The sequence below is a fragment of the Lutzomyia longipalpis genome, chromosome 1, assembly GCF_024334085.1.
Source record: "Lutzomyia longipalpis isolate SR_M1_2022 chromosome 1, ASM2433408v1".
NCBI lineage: Eukaryota > Metazoa > Arthropoda > Insecta > Diptera > Psychodidae > Lutzomyia > Lutzomyia longipalpis.
Genome location: NC_074707.1, coordinates 21,564,313 through 21,585,670, shown reverse-complemented (window position 1 = coordinate 21,585,670; position 21,358 = coordinate 21,564,313). Strand labels below are relative to the sequence as shown.

The following is a 21,358-nucleotide window of genomic DNA, read 5'->3' as shown; positions in this document are numbered from 1 at the left end:
TTGAATCATCTGATCGCCCCTGTCGAGTTGTTCGCTGTTGCTGTATCGAAATCCGCTGGGTCGCTGTTCGAGGATTTGCTGATTGTCCAGGTTCCCCGAGAGGAGGAGGATTTATTTGAGAGGAAATTGCATTCTGCGGCGCCTCCACTGGATTGTTCTGGGTTGCTGTTCGAGGATTTGCTGATTGTCCAGGTTCCCCGAGAGGAGGAGGATTTATTTGAGAGGAAATTGCATTCTGCGGCGCCTCCACTGGATTGTTCTGGGTTGCTGTTCGAGGATTTGCTGATTGTCCAGGTTCCCCGAGAGGAAGAGGATTTATTTGAGAGGAAATTGCATTGTGAGGCGCCTCCACTGGATTGTTCTGGGTCGATACAAGCTCTCTATCACAACTTCTGGCATTAGAAGGTCCGCCTTGGGTATTCCTACTAATTGATCTTCTTGCTGTCATTTCACTCTCTTGAATCCCGTGCTCGGTTGTTGAGTCGCCAACTATGGCCTCTAGTGTGATGATTCCTACAATACGTTGGTCTATCACAGTCATTTGCTCAACCACATCGTTCCCATTTATGCCGGATAGGTTCATTCGGGATTTCAGTTGAGCAAAGCGACTTTTCATCGCTTTTCGCAGATCAGCCCAACATTTTCGCCACTGACTTCCACTTTTGCAAGCGCCCCCAAGGGCATTGAGGGACACAGCAACTTCGTCCCATTTCGTAGCAAGCAGATTGCTGCCATCAATGCTGGAGAATCTGTAAAAAAAAAATAATTAAAAAAAAAAAAGTCAAATGATTTTTAATTTTCTACTTACTGATTTCGGGCCACGTCTAAATTCAGTTCCAAATAATTTATTAGAGCCTCTTTCTGGCTCTCTGTTGGCCTTCTATTCCTGCTTACACTCATTTTCACTGCACTTTGTAAACATAACCTTAAATTATATTTGGCATTTCATTTGTCATGGCGGGAATTTTATAATTTGAATTCCATGGTATAATCCAAAAATTAAATGTGTAAATTATTATGTTATTTCAATTTTCTCCATCTCAAATAGTACTAGAACCTATCTCCATGATGGAGCAATGCTATTTTAGTGGGTTTTAGAATATTTCATTACATTTTATAAGAATTTTTATACTTTTCCCCGCAAAAAGTGGAGGAGAAAAACATAACCTCAAACCATGAGCGTGATAATATCGGTGGGATATTTTCATCTCTTACAGAATACGATTTCGTGAAAAGCTTTATGAAACTTATCACGGGATAATTCTCCCGCTTAGAGAATACAGCCCCTGGATTTTGTCTGCCGACAAAATCCAGAATATCTTATTATAACCAGGATTTTGTCTGCCGACAAAATCCAGAATATCTTATTATAACCAGGATTTTGTCTGCCGACAAAATCCAGAATATCTTATTATAACCAGGATGTTGTCTGCCGACAAAATCCAGAATATCTTAATATAACCTGGATTTTGTCTGCCGACAAAATCCAGAATATCTTAATATAACCTGGATTTTGTCTGCCGACAAAATCCAAAATATCTTAATATAACCTGGATTTTGTCTGCCGACAAAATCCAGAATATCTTATTGTAACCAGGATTTTGTCTGCCGACAAAATCCAGAATATCTTATTATAACCAGGATTTTGTCTGCCGACAAAATCCAGAATATCTTGTTATTTTTATTCTTTTTTTTTTTAATTATGCGAAATTTGATTGTTTCATCGAATAACTCTTCCCATACAAAATTTGGTACTCCTTAATTTGGCTAAAAGCATATTAAATAAATATTATGATCATACTCATTCTTTCAGAAATATATTTTTTATTAAAAGCTTCCTTATGAGCTTCATTGTAACTCTCTTCGGAGTTTTGTGCAAATTTAAGAAAACCCTATTTTTAGAGCTTTCAGAGCTTCATTATGCCATTCTCTAGGGTAAAAAAAATAGAATCCAAAAAAAGCTCCTGAACATTCCAAAAAAAATGTGATAAAAAAAAACAAATTAAACATTTAAATTAATTGAAAATTCTTAATACTGCCTCAAAAGTATTGAATTTTTCGCAAAATAAGAAAATTCTTGCCGTGAAATGCGCTCAATAGACCTCTTGATACACTCAAAGAAGTATATATTGACTACTTTAGAACACAAAAATAATGTTTAAAATGAAACTGATGGCCCCTACAACATATCAAAATTTCAGCCCTCTAGCTATAATAGCGGCTGAGATATAGCGAAAACAAAATTTTGAGGTTATTCAAAATGGCGGACGGGGGGGTGGGGGAGTGGATTTGACATCATAATCGGATGTCTTCCGGTCGATATTTAAACTTTGCCGTTTACCGCAAGTCTCTATCTATCACCGTTCTCTTGCAATTTAGCGTTAGGTTCCGGCCGGCCGGACGGACGGACGGACGGACGGCCGGAAAATTTTTGTTTGGCGCATACGTTTTTTGGAATGTGGGGACCCTAATTCGTGCTCATCCCAAGTTTGAGCCCGATCTGACGACTTTCGATTTTGCTCGGTACACAAAAGCTGTGTCTGAAAGAAACACAGCTAAAATATTTAATTATAAACTTTATGCTCTGTATAAAAAATTTTGTGTAATTTTCCTCTATAAGTCGACTAAGTCGTTGAGTCGTCGTCGACTTATGCTCGACTGACTAACTCGACTTAGTCGTCGAAGTCGATGCAAACTTTGCATCAAGTCGTCGTCGACGAAAAGTCCATCGACTTCGGTCTCTAGTATGGACAAGATGGTCGTCGTATAAAAGAAAAAAATATACCTATATATAATAAATGCTCAAAATGCGCAAAACTTCTGAGAAAAATTATTATGAAAATGGAACTTGGAAAATGGAATTCTTTCCGTGTAGGTAATTAGTATTAAAATTAATCCAAAACATTATCAAAAAAATCCCCTTTATCTAGCATTATAATTAAAATGCAAAGCTGTGGTATTTTTTAAGTAAGAGATGTATTTAATTTTCAAAGAATTAAACTTCAATTAAATTCAGAAAAATAATAATGAGGATAAATTGCCCTCAAATTGTAATACTCAAATACTGATTTATTGGCACAATCACCACACCAAACCATAAGAAGCGCCGAAATCAAAATGATGAGCAATTATCGACGTATTAGTTTTCCAGTTGAACAATTTTATTAATTACTTTGCAATTATTAATTGGTATTTCAATTGTTTTCCCGATGAATGAACGCACATTATTTCCCATTCAATTGAGGGTAGGTTTTGATGGATGAAAAGGGACAATTGATGCATCAAATACCACCGAACTGACCTAATTTTGTAAAGTCAAATATTAGCCAATATTTTCACAAATGTTTTGTACCATATTTTGATTTAGAGAACAGCATGATGCCAAGAATTTAGAATAGAACTAAAATTGTGACATTTTTAATGGGAATTTATTCAAAATTAAATTCCATGTTATATACAAAAATATAAATAGTTTGTGTTTTAATTTTGATAAATACCAACTAACTCTTAATTCAATGTGCAAATGTTATGCAAATTGCTAATGTAAATGCACAACTCAACTGCCAGAAACATTCTCTTAAATACATTATTTTTCCATTTTAATTGTTATTTATTCAAATTAAAAAAAAAAGAACGAAATCATACCAAAAATTCCACAGAATATTAAATTTTTGTATTGAATTGAGTAGAAATAAAATGTTATGTTGATGATCTTGAATTAAAATAATTTATGGAAAATATCGGGTGGTACTGCATTTAGCCAATTTGTTATGTATATTAAAGAAAAAATAATTTATATTAATTGATGAAGATTTTTGGCAAGATATTCTTCCTTCAGATATTGAGACAAAAAAAATAATCATCACGTCTTTATTTGCATTTTTTTTTTGAACACGTTTTTGCCGACTTTCAGCTAAACCTAAGCTGATCTCAGTCAGTGAATATTTAAACGTCCCTTTGGTGATTTTTTAAATCTCTACAAGATTTAATTTTTCGATTATTTCTTCCAATGAGAGATTTTTTATACGAAACAAATAAACTTCTTTCTGGAAAAGTTTATGCAAATTTTATTTTCTTCTCAGATTATCTGCAAAGAATTCATTAACACCCCAATAAATATATGTAACTATCTATCTTCTAAATGTTTACATCTTTAACAAATAAAAGCAGAACGTATAATGCATATCAATGACTCTCTCAGATTCATTCAAGGTAGGTAGGACCATCATCTTGACTTTAAGAAGTATACGCACAAAACTTGAGCATGAAGTGTAAATTGTCCCTAGACATGGCATTCCATAGTAATTGCTGTGTTACTAGGGGAATCACAGATTATTATCACATTTCAGTTTGATTTCCCTGAAATAACATAACGCTGTCTCAGGAGATTATGCGTAAATATGGGGGTGTACACTCGAGGGACTGTCACGATATACAAAGAAGCATAAATATGATGTGTAAGTTGCTCTCTGAATTAATAATAAATGCTCGTACATGGAAGAACATGCGGAAATCACTGTGAGTGGAGTGTAAGGAAAAGAAAATGAAATTAAAATTTTCCAGTGAATTTACTTCTTCATTATATCAAGTACTGATTTAATCTCATTACTAATGCCTTTAACGTATTATCACGAAATTATAAAGCTTGAATTTTTTTCTCCATTAACAAGATACGACACATGAATTATAATACACACAGTACGACATGATGCATAAACATAATATGTCTTGGCTCTAAAGTTCTTTATATAAAATTGTATTCTGCACGTTTTGCACATGTTTCTTAGACAGGTAAAAAATATATGGGTTTCATCCCAACATTCAAATGATGCATTTTATTTTACACTAGAAAAATTTGAATGGTTTTAACATGAGTTTGTGCGCAGTGAAGGATTTTCTTTTCTTCGCAAAAATAAATCACATTTTTCCAGCTTTCGAATAAAATTTTCTCATCTTCTAAAGTCTCTTTATACTACTTTGCATTTTTCAAGCAAACATATCACAAAAACCACAAATTATTTTTAAATCATTTCACTCACTAACAATTCGCGTTGGTGTCTAAGTTTTGTGATTAAAATTAACATAATGTGCCTAATGAAAAAATAATTACAGTGTTATCCCGTAGAAGAACAGTCTTCAACTTTTACTCTGAGTCGACAGTGAGACTATATGATTGTTTTTGATTTATTAGAGATCTATCGGCTAGATCTTGGTTTAACTAATATTTTCTGTTCTTGGCATCGAGAAAAAATCCCGATAAGAACTTAAAATAAAAATGAAAAAATATTTTTATGCGAAACACCATCTTTTAATTATGAATTTCATTATATTCTTTTAATATTGCAATAAAAATATTCTAAATGAATTTTAGAAAAGAAAATTGGATTGAAAATTCATTCAATTACATCCATATAAATCGACATGTTTAGCATCGATAAGAAGATCCTAAATTGACTGGTAAAATTGATAACCTGTGAGTTGGTATTTTGAAAATGGAAATGTTAGTTTATAGTGCAGCTATATACAGGCGGTATCTGAATCGTATTGTAAGTGATCATTATCAGAAGCACTACTGTAAATGCGAATCATGATGCAAACGAAGTACGAAATGGAAATTGAATTCAACTATAGAATGTAATTTGAAGCTTTTCGGAGGGTAACTGGGAAATTGTAGTAGAGGAGAGTCTGGATAGAAAAAAAAGCCATTGGTGTATTTCCTTTCACAAGCGCGCAGTAAAAAATAAACATTACATAATCGTGAGTCAACATAAAAATTCAATTTAGCTCAGTGCATGTGGAAAAGCTGTGGAGGTAGGGGGGTTGTGAAACACGGGGCCAGAGAAGAGATGAGTTCGCCAATTTCGATAAAGCTTATCTTCAACTCATCGTATGTGAGGAGAACATGGCGCTATTTGGATGAATCAATTTGTTTTGCGCTCTGCCCACTCATTTTTCCACTTTCTATGCACATTTCAGTCAAGTCGAAAATCGTCCAATTATACTATACATGGTGCATTCACGGCGTACCAATTCTATATTACATAGAAACATCGCATTTTAGAACTCTCGAGTACTGAAAAGTTCATTAAATTAAATTAAATTTCAGAGTGCTGATGTGTATATGATAGCGTATTTACTAGAATGAATGGGGACTGAATATTGGGCTAAGGATGGACAAAATCTCATTAATTTATTCAGAAGAAAAAATAATATTTGCTGAAAAAGTTGGTCAGTCATGTAAATCTGAGAAACGAAGCGAAAAATTAGGATGCAAACTTCAAATGTCTTCACATCTTTAGGAATACATACATACATGAGTATGTAACGTACATATACAAAGACTGGAAATAGAAGAAAGTCACATTAACATGATTAGGTATATACCCCAGTGAGCGTATTACTTGAAGCTTTTGAGCTTAGGAAGCTAATTTATATCTTCTTTTGGTCTTAGTAGTTGTCATCTAGTTTTAAAGACGCATAGATAAGTGAATTGAATGCTTCATTGCCAGTGCTGCTTACTTCAGATTTCCATATGTGATTAGCCTATACGTATGTATGTATGTCTTTTTTGAGAGATTACAACAGCATTTCAGAGACATAAAATCTGAAAGGATTATGGTTTGCTACGAATGTGAGCTATAAAAGGAAGTACATACCTATATAAATGGTCAAAGGTCAATTTAAGAGACTATAGCGGAATGTTGAGGGTAGTATTTAAGTCATGCTATTGCATGGAATGAGAATGGCAATGTGTATGAGAAAAATATATAACTTCTATTGTATATAATATGTGACGTGTGACATTAAAAGGCAATTTTTGGCATGCTGGAACGCCTCCAAATCACAAGGAGTAAAAGGACACAAGGTGAGGGTAAAAATGTTAAGCGCCCCTTCAGCCTCCGATAGAATACAGAATGAAAATAGGATTAGGTCTGCGAACCATACAAGAATAATACAATGTGTAGCATGGATAAAATGTGCAGGACCCTGTGGCATTGGGAAGCCGAGATAGAAGACCTTCATGTTACCAACTAGTTGACGACAATATACCAGCAATGCGGGGATGGGGAGCAAAACCAAAAGGAGAACAGCATAGGAAAAAAAAAGTGAAGAAGACCGTAGGAAAATGTAGTTGAAAGCCAGGACAACTCAACTGTCATTAGTCATCCCATTCATATTGCACATGCAGCAAAAGCAACGGAGGAAGCTAATTTTTAACGTTTTCCGTACAAGAGATGGAAGCTGTAGAGGGCAAACGCGGATACAACTATTTCTGTCTGTCTGGTTCACTGCTGAAAGCATTGTGATTTATGTTGTACTTTTGTAATACGGAAAGTGGTACTGGAACTCCACTGAATGACTCCTCCATTGTTTCCTTCTTTTTTGTATGGAAACCCAGAGGAAATGGCTTCTTTTTTTTCCTTACTTTCCAACTGTCCATAATAATTACATATTCCACCTACAACATTGCAGCTCAAAAGACTTTTATTTTTATTTTATAATATTGATCTAAAAAGCAATGAGAGAGATGAGCCTTAATTCACAAAAGTATCTACCTCTATTTCAATGAATTATTTATTACAAAAAGTTTTTTTTTTAAATAAAGGAAATGCCTGAAAAACTGGTAGTCTCCAGTTGTTCAAAAAAAAAAAGTGAAGAAGCTACCATCTAGTTGAATCTCTACTGCAGAGTTTTGTAAATTAATTTTATTGTTTCAAGAACTGTGTGCGATAAAGATGGAAAAACGCAATTGAGAAAAGTTTTTCTGTGAGACATTGAAATAAATTTAATATTCGTGTTTCTGCGAAATGTATGCTTACTTTATCGCAAAATTATATTAAGAATTTTCCACAAAATCAGCCTCATAGTTGAATGCTGAAGCGGAAATTGAGTCTTTTCACGCAAATAAATAAATTTTATGGCTGCTATAACTCAAGGTGATGTCTCACTGTGTATAAGAACTTGTGGATTATGGAGTGTTTCTGCATTCTAAATGCAATTGCACTTCGCGATACGAATCCTACAGCCATGAAAAATGTCACAGGAAATGAGAATTTTTAACTTCTTGTCTATTTATTTATGGTACTCGACTTACTTTTCTCCTATATGAAACCAAGCGAACTTAAACCATCTTATACTGTAGCATCTTCCTTTTCTCTCTTTTACATCGAAACTCACTCCAATTTCAGATATGATAAATAAATACGTATTAGATACATTTAATACTTACATATATAAATGTATTTTTTTGCTAAAAAGATGATTTTTCATCACTTTACGGCAGTCAGAAAAAGAAAACCTGACAGACATTTTATTAATTCAAGCAAAATTTATGGCCGGAGACTTTTAAAAAATCAACATTTCATCCTAACAGATCTACTTTTACCCTTCTTCACGAGAAAAACTTTTAACTCGTTAGTGTAATTCGTTAATATTTTGCATTATTAACGAGCGTATAAAAAGTTTTAAATGCATAGTTGACTTTATGCAGAAATGTTATAGGAGAAGTCTGTGACATTTTATTAACATAAATAGTGCAAATGGATAGACGTGTGTTTTAATGGACTACCTTTTTTGGAAATTCAAGGCAAAGACGGTTGACTTGGGACAGAAAACCACATTAATATGTTTGTTTAGTGTTTATTGTGTGGAAAACCGAAGGTTTTGTGGGTTGCTCTAGTAGATATTTCAGAGGAGAAAGGAGGATTGATTTTACAGTTTACTATAGAGTATCCGCATGGAAGTATCCGGGCCCACTTTGTGTGTCTTATAGTGAAGTCTGACACCTTAAATTTATCTTTTCATGTTAGTTATCTATTTATATACATAGAGAGTTAGGTAAAGTTCAGTCCAGTATATTGCGTACATCCTCTGCAAGAAAGTTTTACATTGAAATAGGTCTATTTTGTGTCGTCTTCCCTTGCATGGCTTAACTTACAAATAACTGCCGCATAGGGACAAGAGAATATCATCGTTTGGTGGCTGATAAGCATCTTTGCTCGTTTGCCTCCTTCGCGGCTTCAAACCACTGGAGACCAATAAATTTTCTGATTGTATCTTTAAGTTGGTCCGCAGTAAAGTATTATCTACATTCCCAGCACAAACTACCCGAGTCTCTGGCTATATTGCTCCAATTTCACTCTGCCATCCCGAGAGTCATTTGCCAACCCCCCCATCACCCACAATTCACTTGAGGAAAACACTCTCAACTCAACACTTATTAATTAATTATGTAAGTAAAGCAGGAAACATGAGATGGCCTTTTTTCTGATCATTTCTTTGATGTATCACGACGACCGAGATACTCCGCTTGCTCTTAATAATGATGTACAAAGAATGACGTAGTAAAGCACACATTCTTGAGGATTTCATCTATCGCATGCGATGATACATAATGACACTTGCAGCATCTCCCATGGCACATCATATGAATGCATTCCCCAAGAAATTATGAGAGATGCGATGAAGCATGGTATGAATTTTGCAGAGTGGGCGCCTCTTTGTCAGTCTAGCTTCCATCATAATACTTGACTCCTCTCAACGCCCCATTACAGCTTTTCCACCCACTTTGGCTTTTGCGAAAAGCTCCTCTCCGTAGCAGCACGTCTTGGTTTGTATTTACTGCTGAATATGGAAGATTCATACATAAAATGTGTGCATAGTTTGCGGCATTGAACGTGACGAAAATATGGCCAGAAGCTGTGTTTTCTCACTTGACTGCTCGGATTAAAGTATATACAAATTTTACCAAAAACTAACAAACATATATAATATAAAAACGCTTTTATACATTATGTGGAAGATTTATGTACATACAATGTATAGAAACATCTGTACACACCAGTGTTGCTGTGTACAGAAAGTAAGACTTTTCCAACACACCCCAGAACGCCCAGAAGAACCCTTTTACGGAAGGAAATGGTATTGCTGAGAGCGAATCAAGAAAAAATCATTGTGCAAACGACTTTTAAATTCATCCTAAAAACGAATGTTATCGTATATATAGATACCTGTTTGATAAATTTTCAGTAAAATGTCAGAGATATTTTAGCATTCTGTATGTTAATTGAGTAAAGAATCTCAAGAGCTCTAATTGCAAACTTTATTTAGGTGAGCCAAAAAATTGGCAAAAAACTGAAATATTAAATTGGCATGAAATTAATTTAATGGGACGCATTTCAGATTTTATAAAATAAAAGATTATTCAAAAGCTCTAGCGCTTTTGCACAAACCTTTTTCAGAACTTTTCAAAATATCCAGTTGCAATCAACTTTATGTTTTGTTTAGAAAATATGTTTTTTTAATAAATATTTTATGCTTTGCATACTTGAAATTTGAAAAAGTAGGGGAGACCGGGGTAAAAATAGTCAATTTGCATAAATCCTTATCTGCAGGATTCCCCAAGGGCAAGAAAATTTCCTCGATAGGTCATTCTTATAGGAAATTTCCTGGCCTACAACTTTGTCTCAGACCACTTTTCTCTATCTCCACGGGAAATATGAGTTTTCGAGCTTTTCCTAAACCCTTCCGCTTCTGACTTTTTTTAGACGCGGCGGGTAAATATAATCACCAGTTGGCTAAATAAAGTCGGTCGAATTTTCCGACATTTCCAATGATTTTCCACCTGAGAGATTGATAGTAGTTGATAGCTAAACTTCTCACCTTTTGATTCGCGACAAGGAATTTCACTTTTATACGCACTAAAACAGAGAATTTTGCGATTTTCTCAAACACGCCATTTTGCAACAAATGAATAGAAAATATGCCAAAAATTTCGATCTCCCATATGATTTACATGGGATGACCCGATCTACCCCAAGGGGTATGTTTTGATTCAAAAAATTGTAAAGAAAAATTATTAAAAGTTATTGAAAAATACACCTTGGCAACGTTTTCTGCACTAATCCAGCTAGTGAGAAAAATTATCAGATTGGAAAATTGCTGAAGGAAAACTTCGGAAAACGCGTTTTTCTCAATACGAAAAAGTTTGGGAAATGGGCCAAAAATCTATTTTCATTTTTAACTCATAAAGTACTGATCACCCTCCAAATTACTGTCAAAAATTATAGGTTGGTAGGGCTTTCCACCAGAATTTTTTCCGATTTTTCCGATTAATAACTTCGGAGAAATTGGCATTTGAAAATTCGAAAATAACTATTTTTACCCCGGTCTCCCCTATATAGTGAGAGTTCTAAATAGTTGGTGTTCACTTATGTGAAATATCAACAAAAATAGTTTTCCCATGGAAATTTTAAACTCTAACGAAGTGGGTTAAAATTTTGTACAACATAAATGGGGAACATAGTTATTATTTTGTCCAGTTGAAAATCAATGCACTTTAGTTCTACATTTTCCAACTTTTCCAACTGGAGGGCCAGTGCTGTGCAAAATACCAGTGCATTTGATGATACGATGTATTTGAAAAGCAATACACCTGATGTGAATTCAATCAATACAACATAGCAACAACTTCCTGAATCACATTTTGGAAGAATATGTTGTCCCGAGTTTTTGAAAATGTACCACTGTAGTGAAACACAGTGCACAAATTTATAATCTCTGTGTTTGGTGTAAAACGCAAACCGAACAAATGTTTTATAAACCACCCCCCACAACTCATAGAGTTTGTGCACATATCAGTTTCTCGGTGGTATTCAGTTCGGGGTCGGTATGGTTTTAAGGGACGGTGCCTGAGAAATAATTTTGCATGACGAAATAAATTCCCAGGAAATGAATGTGAACCCAAAACATTCCAGAAAGAGCTTTTTTGTGCTGCCTCCTCTCTCTCGTTTGCCTGAAAAGTTTCTTGTTGTTTTTTTTTCAACATTCAGAGCACACCGACAAAAATGTGGGCGTCAACTTTTGGCAACACATTAAGCTCACCGTAGAATCGCCACAATAGGTATATACATACATGCATGAAAGTCATGTACATTCCACCAAGGGACCTTTTTTTCCATCCACTTGTATTTCCATTAAAATATCTCAAATACCATGAAAATTTTACTTAACTTCCTTTTTAGACACAAACAAGACAAAAAAGAATGTTAATTGTGCACTGACTGTAAAAAAAATATTTTATTTGCATGCTCCCTTTTTAGGAGGAAGACATAGATAAGGGATGGTCACGTTATTTTGGAAACTCGGGGACTTTCAAGAGCGATTTTCAAGCCAATTTTGAAACCAAAAATTCGAAATTTGCTTGCACTCTTGTTAAATGGCCAAATATTGATAAGAATTCAGTATTTTCCATTTAGAAAATAAATTTTTGTGCTCAAAAAAATTATTTGAAATTCTCACATTTTGGCCATTTTGTTCCTGTAGAGTTTCCAAAATAACGTGACCATCCCTTATATAGCATTTTATATATATAATTTTTGAAAAAAATGTTTGACTCTAACACGATAATCTCTCTATGACAATTGAAAAGGGGAAAAAGTTTGAAAAGCTCTTATTAGCTATGTATGTATATATAGCAAAATTATGCCAATTTACAAGCCAAAATCGGAAAAAATAACCCGAAATGCCTCCATAGAAATTCTGAGAAAGCTTTCGTTTTGTTTGAATCAAAATTCTGGCTTCCGAGGTGTTGACATTACTTCCTGCAGATAAAAACTTTCTCTGCAATTAGTCATGATGAAATTGTGGTGATTAAGCTACTGGTTCATTAGAATTAGAATTGGCACACCATTGAAATAATTACGAAAATTACAAATTAGTTTGGTGGGCGATGCTGCGTTGGTAAAAACTGCGAAGAGACAATATATACGTATAGCTATGTAGCTTGGCAGATAAATAATTGTGTTTCCATTTCAAGTTTTCTGATGTGGAACAGTGGGAATATGAGTGAGCAGTAAGCACCGCAGACAATTTTCCATTCAACATTGTGTGTGGAGATGATTTTGTTGTGTGGTTAGGGGTGCAGTTGATGTAAAAACAACCCCACATTTCGCAGAAAGGCAAAGTATAAGGTTGTGCGAAGCTTTTGGCATGTAGAAATAGCTTTTGGAGGAAATTTTATGTGAGAGTGTGTGTAATGGCGCAGACGCAGTTATTTGCAGGAAGCACAATACATACGCAGAGAGCTTTCTATCGCTTCGAAAGTTCAGTATGAGTGAAAGAGATCAAACTAAAGGACACGACATACAAACTGGCGGAAAATATGCATATGGGAGCTGTAGACAGGCGCAGTTGTGCCGAAGAGTTGTCCTGGAGAAGTGTTCGATGCGTGTAATGATTTTCGTGGGGTTTGGAATTTTTCAACTCCTTAGTCGTGAAACTTTCGTGCTACTCGCATGTTTTGTGCAATACGAGCAGATATCCCTCTGAGTGCTAGGTTTACTTCTCCATCAAGACAAATTTGCAGCAGCCCTTCCCTACATACGATACCGGATTAACTGAATTAGTTAAAGTGATTTGTGTTTTACCCAATAGTTCACCGATGTTGGGTTAAAATTGTGAAATATACCCCTGAATTGTTATCCAAATTTGGGGCGAGAGTGAGACAGAAGCTGAAAGTATGGTTTTGATACTGAAAATAATTTTCTAAACTGTGGGGAGCGGCTCAATATATCAACCCTCACAATTTTGTGAAGTAGTGATGATGGTGTTGCCAAACAACACAATATATGATGTGATGTGTTAAACCGTAAAGTGAGAAAGTATAGAAATCAACTTTCACCTCCCTCAAAGTGGTCCTGCATAAATTGAAGATTCATCCCCGGTGATCAATACGAAACAGTTTTGTGCGAAATTTAATGTTCCACTCAATCCCACGCATACACTGGTAGTCACCAAGAGAATTTCTGAGTAATCGAAAACTCATGGAAAAGTTCCCGGCAGAACTTTTTATTGGTGTGCAATGATGGTAAATATTTTTGTCTTGATTTTACTGTCACATCTATACAGCACTTGTGGGGCGCCGACCTCCCCCCGCAAAGAAAAAAAATAACCCCACCAAAGAAACCCCCAAGAGTGAGAGAATGAGTTTATTTCACCATAAAACATCCAACTTATAAACGATTTCTTTACACAGACACCCATGTACAGAATGTAAAAAGGGGAAGCTTTATTGAAGCATCTTATGCGACCAAAATCGCGTTTTATGCGGCTTTCATGTCGAATGCCAAGATATTCGTGAATAAGGTGGGTGGCGAAAGTCTCTTCATCATATAAACCAACTAAAAACTTCAACTCGATTTCGCCGTATAGCACTTCAGGCATTTTCGAATGGCAAGAACGATTTTTCAAGGGATCACTCACTCCCTATACCCTGCCAACGTCTTTCACCTCTATCTCTAAGAAGTTATTACACCACAAACTCATCTATGATACTTATAAGTGACTAAATATTACAACCTACTGAAAAGCATATAGTAAAAGTTATCGTTATGTACAATATATGTATGTACTGTTGCAAAATATTTGCAATGTTAAATTTTTAATCTAAAGGGCTTATTTTGACGGATATGTTTTCTCACTTTCAGGTAAGGGTTGGATATTTTTGTTCGAAGATAATTGTTTCGAAACCCTAAAATGATAAATTGTAAATTTTAATCAGTATTCGTCCACTCAACAAGGATGCAAAAATCGCTCTTCCATAATTATTGGACCAACCCTTGATTGTGAAAATATATTTAATTTTCCATGAGTCTAAAATCTAAAAAGAGTATTAGCTTCTTCTAAATTAAAACCTTTAAGAAATAAGAGTAATTTTTACATGCACGTAAAAAAAAGCTATTCCTACAAATCTAAAAGTTCTTCGTTCATTTGAGTGTGACTATAAGAAATTTAACAAAATTCATTGCGCATGCAACATAAACTTTTATTCCATTTTCCCAGCTTTAGTCGAGAAATAATCAAAATTATATGCAGTATATTATACGCAGTTGAGCATTCGACAAAATTTTATTGCCTCCAACCATACTGACTTGATATACCAATCGATAGATGTACCACCGCAAGGGCATGTGAGCTTTTGTGGCGGTACTGAAATTGACATCTCAAATAAATTTTGCCTGTGTACACAATATTAGTTCTATTTTACTTTTCTCATTCTCAAATCACATTCAACCACTTTCCGGTTGGTAGTTCACACCCCCACCTCATAGGCCACTTGGCTCATTTCACTGTATGTACCATATACCTTTTGCCAAGCTCGATATGGCGTGTTTTACCTCCCGCACAGTTTTTTTTATGTGAGAGACACGGTAAAAAATGAGGTGGAAATGGGATAAACTGTTCAACACAGTATTTACAGATAAATTTATTTTAATTTCACCAACACTAGTTTTGCGTGTCTCACCATACCAATTTATTTCGATGATAGACGCACATTACACGCTATATAGGAAACAAGAGAGTATACAAAAAGGGGCACTCAAATGGCCTGCATTTTGTCGGTATAGGCTGTTAAATAAATTCCCAGAGACAAGGTAAATGTCAATATTTGCTGAAAGTCGTGAAACACACACAACACACCCCTGTTTTCGCGTAGCAAATGAAATTAAATATTGATGATTAATTTCACATGGATTCATCGCCCACATTCTCACAATAGCGCACCACAGCGGGAAGATGAATTGACAAAAGGGAAAATTATGTAAATTTTGCCGTTATGCAAATACGCAGATGTGTACCAGATATGCTGTATCACATTCGGGAACTTCTAATAAGAAACTTCATGCTGTATATATGCTATCCAAAAAAAATCTGGTGTATGTTCAATAAATATATTGTAGCCTAACATGGATATGCTTTTTTCCCGTTATAATTTATAAATCTTATCTTTTTCAAGTATTTTCTTAGTGAGTTATCAAATTACTAAATAATCACAGATCTTTGAATTTAAATGAGTTTTAATCATCTCAAAACTTTTTTTTAGTATGCAGTGTATATTTACCTGATTTAGGCAAAATAATTTTAATTTTTGCGAAAAAAACACATAATTACAACATAATTATTATTGAGGGGCACCTATTTAAGAGATATCGATTAGATTCTATAAGAATCTAATTCATTGTTTGTCAAAATTATGCCGAAATAAACGACATAATTCTTCTGTCACCGAACAATCATACTCAATTTGTTGCATTACAATTAATTTTGTAGTTTGAAGCAAAACGAAGATCATATTTTCGCTACATTTAAATTGGTCGTTGCCTAGTAATATCCACTTATAGTCTGTCTCTCCTTCTGTATTAATTAATGCCACGTACACCATGTTCCGTTTTGTGGTTTTGCCAGACCGCAACTTTATGACAAAACCGATTATATGAGTGCCGGAGATATGTAGCGTTATTAATGGGGTAGGAGCTCTTTGAGCTCTCTCATATTCCATATAGCCACAATTTTCCAACATCCACCCCATCACTCTGTCAGACATTTTCTGTCACATGACGAAGACACCAATGCATAATTTTCCCACTTTCCCCATCAAGCAATCTTACAGACACTTGTGCGTGTCCATAATGTGGCCCCAATCTTGTGGATGGTGGTCAGGATTGTGGATGGATGGGGAGGCTGGCGCTGCTGGGGACTAAATTGACAATAACTTCTCAGGCGGGGGTTCCTTCCAATTTTATCTTTTTCCAATATAATGCGTTATGAATGGCTCTGAAGAGAGGACAGAAAAAAAGAATGACAAAAATTTATTCTCGCGTAAAATTCAATTTGGCTGCAGGCATCATCCAAATGGATACATTGAATTGTCGGCACAAGTTAAAATTGAATGTCAGGCTGAATTGGAAAAGAACTATCAGACCGAGAAAAGTATTTTACTCCGTACCCTAAAAATTTCAACCCCGAGGTGTATTCAGTCGAATTTATATCTTTTAGCTTGACTTTTTTTTTTGACAGCAACTCCATTTATGATGGATGCGTGGGATGATATAAAAAATGAACAAAAATTGTATGGATGCAAATTGATATAAAAGCTTTCACTATAAATTGAATGGTTGAACCTGTTGAGTTATTTTAGGTTTCTTCACCCACCTTAAATTGCCAAATCTCTCTCCATTGTTACGGTACAATGAAGTTATTAATTTCTCTGGGAAAACTCCTAAATTGCACTTACATATTAATAAGAAGAACCTATATATGCTTTAGGGGTTGGAAGTGGGGGTCGGTTTAATAGAGAAATTTTGGTTTACTATTCACAAACCAAAACGTTCTGAGAAAGCCACTCGATGAATTTACCCCCGCATACTTGGTATATACGAAAATGGAGACAAAACCCCCATCTAAAGGGTTCAATGGTACTTCGGGATATAGTCTTAGAAATAGACTTTGTCTTTCATGACTTTCATGAGGTCGATTTTATGTGGAAAAACCTCTAACCACTGTATTAATGAACACGACAAGGGGTTGAAAGGTTGAGTGAGATGGAAAATAAGAAAATGGCAATACAAAGTCCAACAAATCTGAAATTTTTCAACTCTCCTGTCTACCTCTTAATTAAACTTCAAGTCCATACACCTTTCTCTCCGATTTATCTGTCTTTTATATTTAAAATTCAACCCACAGCCATTGTCGACTTCACAAAAAGAAATTCTCCTCTTCTCATACCCTCTTTGCATTAGCAAAACCTTTATTTCTAGAGAAGCATACTTTTTATTAAAATGAGGTAGGTACCTACTATTTTCTTTCATAGTATGTAATGTTTTTTAACGAAACCCACCAAGCATTGTTGATTTGATAAAAGGCGTAATTTTATCTTGTGTTATTTTCAGACATGAACGAATCTTATACCTTTTTATTCAATAAATGAAAATATCTGTTTAAATTGTTTAAATGATCATAAAGTTTCATTGAATTTAATTTGTTATAAATTATTCTTAAATTATAGTTTGATTTGTTTTAGATCAAGTGAAATAATTGAATGAAAACTGTTTTTCTTAAAATTTGCATTTAAAAATCATTTAAAAACTAATTTGTTTTCATTTTAAAAAAAATTTAGGTACATTTATTGAGTGTGTAAGACACGTAAAACTTTTGATATTTTAATGAGAAAAAGTTTAAAAATTTTCCTAATGAAAGCTATGAACTATACATAAATGTCCATAAAAATGTACCAAATGAGTAAAAGCGGTAAAAGCATAATTTAGCAAAATTCAAAGATGAAGCAAAGCGTGAATAAATAATTCTCATTCCTTCTTTTTTGCATATATTTTAGTTTTAACCACAAAATGTGTTTCGTAACTAATTCCACAAATTATTGCTTGGTTGTGGCTTGAAAGGGGCAGCCACAGGAAGGAAACTTTTACCAGCAAGATCCGGGAGCTCCCGCCCTCAGCAAGCTTCAATGGAGTTTGTGTTATATGTAGGATGCAAAAAGTAAGGTTCTTCGGGTATCACATAAAATTCTTTCCGTTAAGCTGATTATAGACAAAGAGGGCAAAAAAGCAAAAATTTTCCTCCAGCTGCGAAGTTGCGAGAAATTTCAGCAATTCCGGTTGAGAGAAATTTATGATGATGCTCAAAGTATTATTTTCACTAGGAGGAGTTTTTCATATTAAATTTTTTACGAGTTTAGAGAGGCCACTTTAGTTATTGCTTCTCCAGAACATTACTTGATGAAGAGTCCTCCTTAATATTCATAAAATCATCTGAGAACATTTTATATGAAATTGTATTATATATGAAGTCTTTTTTTCCTCTCTCTCTCTCTCATGATCCAAGGATTAATATGTTTTTTTGCCCCATTATACCAAAAAATAAATATAAATTCCTCACAATGCCACATAAAACCTTATGATATCTCATTCATTATAAAGATATGGGACATTTTGTTTGTCCTTAAATTAAATTCAAAGTGATTTTTGATAACAAGCTCTTATATTTTATTCTCACATAAATTTAATTTAGACAGGATGATAAAGTTAAAAAATAAGCGCAAAACCCTCTTATGATGCTCACTTCTCTCTCTTTCTCTCTCAAACATATACACTGTTATACTTGTTTAATTTAGCGAAAGTATCTGCACTGTTACGTACACATAAAAAACAGCTGGAAATTTTCCACGGACTCTAATTAGACAACCTTTTTTGTAACCTGATTATTACATTGCAACACACAGATTTTATTTACATGGGTATAATTTTCTATAAATACTGATAAATCAGCATCACGTTAATTATTTTGTAGAATTTATCGAAGAGATTGTAGCGTTTTAATTTGAATTTGTTCATCGTACTGAACTTAAAGCCCTCTGCAAATTTTTTCTGTAGACTCTAAGCCCATTAATATGTAATAAAAAGTTTTAATTTTTATAAAAATGCCAAGAGTTCTATTGAAAGGAAACTTCTTGTGCAAAATTTCAAAATTATTAGTTTAGAATTGACTTTATTGGAAGATTTTGAGATTATATATAATATAATATTTTGGCGCTACGTCCCATATAGGAACAGGGCCGGCCGCCCTATATGATGTTGTTGTTCTCCTTGCGAAGAAGTAGTGGGCGGCCTTGCTAGATACTACCACGTGTGGGCCATTTTACGGATAGGAGTGTATCAATCTCCTGATCCAACCGGTCAACGTGATCTAATTGCACGTTGGCGGATGGGGCGCGTTGCCGGGTTCTGTATTCGAACCGGCGACCTTTGGATGCGCACTCAAGCGCTCTATCCACTGCACCCCAGGCCCACTTTTGAGATTATGCTTTAGGAAAAATAAAAAAAAATATCCTTGGAGATATCCACAAATCTGATCTAAATTTAGTAAAATCCTCATTTTTTCTAAATAGATTTTCCGTCAGTATCAATATAGTACCACAATTTATCTAAATGTTGAAGATTTCGTTGATAAACTTTTCAAGCCCCCTAAAATGTTATAAAGGAATATTTTTCATTCTATCGGGTTCGATCATTTTAGGGCAAATGGAATGGAAATGAAAAGCGTGGGTACAACCACTGTGGAGCAAAAGGCGAAAACATACACTCCATTTTCACCTACCCTCGTTATTTATTGCCCCAAAAAAATGTTAAATTCTCCTTATATTTCGTGCACTTGGGATCTAATTGAAAATGTATCACATAGGCACATTTTCGCCTGGCAGACGATATTCTCCGCGAAAAATTCTTCAGCATAAATAAATCATGTGGGAGAGTGATGCTAAAGATGTCAATGGGATGGCGGAAAAAAGGAATTTTTGAAGTGGCAGTGACTGAAAGTTAAAATGAGGGGAAATAGCAAAAGGCGTTAAAATTGCTTTTCCTCTATGGCGGCACCACATAGCATATCGTGTGGTTGTGAGAGAAAAAAACGGAACGGAAATTGAAAAACCTCATACCAATGGTTTTGCATGGATAGAATTCCTCTGCAAAACATGAAGCATCACATAAAATTAATACTGTTAAAAAATTCTTTCCAGACATATTGTCAATCATTTTTAAATTTTCCTCGTCAGCTTTCCAACACACAACATCGATTGACACAGCGTTAGGCAGAGGCACCCTCCTTCATATTTTATTCATATATTTTATGTAAAATGATACCATCTTTCCTTTCCGCGGGGGGCCGAAGGATGGTAAAAGAACAAATAGAAAAAAATACACCACGAACTTGTTACAAGCTGTTCTCAAAATTCACCCAAGGAAATCATCTTATGGAGCAAAGTACATGTCTTGAGATGTATCTTCTTTGTGGGAGTGGGTGTTCCTTAAACACTCATGGTGATGCGGCCTATAGAAAATTTCATCATTTTATTAAAATGAAGAGGGATGAGAGGATGAGTGGATATGCACGCACAAGTATACACATGAGATATAAATTACACTATATAGTCCCTCGAGGAGAAAAGCTTTCCCGGGGTGGATGTGAGGCATCTTGAAAGCTTATGGTGTCTTTTGTCTATGAAATCTTCTCACATTGTATTTTATCGAGGGGGATGTTCTGTTCACTCCAAAAATGGAAACAACAGTAATTGAAATTACTTTTTGCTTTGTGAACGGTTAATAGAGAATATTAAAAATTCATATGTGTGAGTTAGAAAGTACATATTACACATGAATATAAGCATAAAATAAATATTTAATTCACTGTGCTATTTATGTTCATACACAATGAAATACGTTGTAAAATTATATATTTCAAAATTTCAAACGAAAAGTTTCAAAATTTCATTTTTAATTACTTCTTCAGATTAAAATTATAGAAAATATGGGAGAAAAGAAAATTTAAGGACATTTTATTCTATTGTAAATACTAATTATAAAAATTGACACGTAGAAAATCTTTTTACTCAATTTTATTCCATTACGCATGCGAATAAATTTCAAATGTGAGTTCTAATATCAAGTATATGTCAGCAATTACTCTATTTTCAATTCTAATTGGAATTATGTAAGAATTACATAAAGAA

General features: G+C 34.4%; 1 protein-coding gene across 3 annotated transcripts in view; it reads left to right on the top strand.

Annotated features, from left to right (window-relative positions):
- Positions 1-21,358, top strand: part of LOC129796979 (neuroligin-4, Y-linked-like) — a 78,234-nt gene that overhangs the window by 30,989 nt on the left and 25,887 nt on the right. The window contains exon 1 of one of the 3 annotated variants that reach the window (XM_055839165.1): positions 13,243-13,867. The exons of the other annotated variants lie outside the window; for them this stretch is intronic. The gene's annotated coding sequence lies outside the window, so the exon portion shown is untranslated. Of the gene's footprint in view, positions 1-13,242; positions 13,868-21,358 lie in introns of those variants that run through there. 3 annotated transcript variants of the gene reach the window in all.